The 2,386-nt window shown below is 40.1% G+C and overlaps 1 pseudogene; it reads left to right on the forward strand.

Moving 5' to 3' along the window:
• Positions 1-695: 695 nt before the first annotated feature.
• On the forward strand, positions 696-940 carry LOC102820050 (annotated as a pseudogene).
• Positions 941-2,386: the final 1,446 nt, after the last annotated feature.

Below are 2,386 nucleotides of genomic sequence, written 5' to 3' on the forward strand. Positions count from 1 at the left end.
ATTTATTATATGCAAGTTCAGGATGAAGCTGAAGAACAATTAAAACAAGTACATGAGAGCCAAAATATGTCCTTGAACATATCAAATATGAATTTACAAATCATCTGAAGAACAGATTTGAAGCATTAGACACTAAAGACCAAAGACCAGAAGAGTTGTGGAATGACATCAAGAACATCACACAGGAAGAAAGCAAAAGATCATTAAGAGGAAAACAAAGAAGGAAAAGACGAAAATGGATGTCAGAAAAGACACCAAAACTTGCTCTCCAGCGTAAAGTTGCTAAAATAAATGGAAGAAATAAGGTGGTAAAAGAGTTGAATAGAAAATTTCAAAGGTCAGCTCAAGAAGACAAAGTCAAATATTATAGCAAAATGGGCAAAGACCTAGAGTTAGAAAACCAAAAGGAAAAAACATGCTCAGCATTTCTTAAGCTGATGGAACTAATGAAAAAAATTCAACCCTCGACTTGCAATATTGAATGATTCTATGTGCAAAATATTGAATGATGAAGAAAGCATCAAAAGATGGAAGGAGTACATAGAGTCGCTGTATCAAAAGAAATGGTGGATGTCCATTTCAAGAGGTAGCATATGAAGCAGTGTGAAGAAGAGGTGAGAATGACCCCCGGATCGACCAAAGCCCGCGCGTAGCCGCATTCCCAGGTCCAGCGCCTGCACCCCGCCGAAGCCACCATGCCCAAGAGAAAGACTGAAGGGCTGCTAAGGGAGATAAAGCCAAGGTGAAGGATGAACCTCAGAGGAGATCCGCAAGGTTATCTGCTAAACCTGCTCCTCCAAAGCCAGAACCTAAGCCTAAAAAGGCCCCTGCAAAGAAGGGAGAGAAGGTACCCAAAAGGAAAAAGGGGAAAGCTGCAGAAAATGGAGATGCCAAAACAGACCAGGCACAGAAAGCTGAAGGTGCTGGGGATGCCAAGTGAAGTGTGTGCATTTTTGATAACTGTGTACTTCTGGTGACAGTGCAGTTTGAAATACTATTTTTTATTAAGTTTTATAAAAATGCAGAATTTTGTTTTACTTTTTTTTTTTTTTTTAAGCTATGTTGTTAGCACACAAAACACTTCATTGCTTTTGGGGAAAGGGGCAAATGTCACTAATACAGTGTCTCCTAAGCTGGATTGATGTGGAAGCAAGCACCTTTCCCATCTAGTTTTGAGAGACTCCCTCTTGGTTCCCAGGAGGAGGGATCCCCTGACGTTAACACACATTAGCCACCTTGGCACACAAATGCCGTGTGGTGTGGGAAAAGTACAATTTGTTTTTACATCTTCATATCCTCTTCGCCCTCTCTGCCTTCAGCATAGACTTGACTCTCATAAACCCAGAGACCTGTTGGGACCTGACCTCAGAGAACTGGTTATTCATGTGTCAGAGAACCTGAGCTTTCCAGTGGTACCAACTCAGAGCACCCTCAAAAGAGCAGCGGTCCCTTTGTTGAGACTGAGGGTCTTCAGGTTGGTCATTCTGCCTTTTTCATTTCATTTTCTGAAAGTCAGGGTCGGCTCGTGAAAAGTTGTTAAACAACATGCTAAATGTGAAATGTCAACCCTCACTCTAAACTTTCCCTGTTCAGACCATCAGATGAAGACTTCATTGGGTTTTATAGTGGCTGTCTGATTTTGGTAGTCCATCGAAGACGGGAGTTTGAAAGTTGTTGTATACTGTTAACGATTGTCTGCCCATGTCCTGCCTGAATACCATGATTGTTTATGAAAATTATCTTTAATAAAGCTGGATACCGTTTGGAAAAAAAAAAAAAAAAAAAAGAGGTAGCATATGATCAAGAGTAAATGATACTGCAGGAAAAAGTCCAGGATGCATTGCATGCATTGGCAAAGAACAAGCACAGGAATTGATACAAGACAAATATAAATCTTTCAACAATCTGATGCAACACTAAAGGAACTCATTCATTTATAGAAAAAGAAAAAAAATTGGAAGACAACTATCTGTCCAACTGACTGGAAGAGATGCATATTTGTGCCCATTCCAAAGAGAGGTGACCCACTGGGATGCAGAAATCATCTGACATTATCGTTAATATCACATGCAAGTAAAATTTTGCTAAAGATAATACAAAAATGGCTGCAACCATACATTGACAGAGAACTTCCAGAGGTTCAAGTCTGATTCCAAAGAGGACTTGGAATGAGGAATATCACAATCATTGTTATGATTAAATCCATCACTGCTGCCACCCTGCCAATCCATCTCATTGGTGCTCTTCCTCTTTTATATTGACCCTCTACTTTATTAACCTTGATGTCCTTCTCCTGTGACAGTCCCTCATGATAATATGTCCGAAGTATGAGAGACAAAGTCTTGCCATTCTGGCTTCTAAGAAGCATTCTGGCCATTCTTTTTTT

This window comes from Chrysochloris asiatica, unplaced genomic scaffold, assembly GCF_000296735.1.
Source record: "Chrysochloris asiatica unplaced genomic scaffold, ChrAsi1.0 scaffold00149, whole genome shotgun sequence".
Classification (NCBI taxonomy): Eukaryota; Metazoa; Chordata; class Mammalia; order Afrosoricida; family Chrysochloridae; genus Chrysochloris; species Chrysochloris asiatica.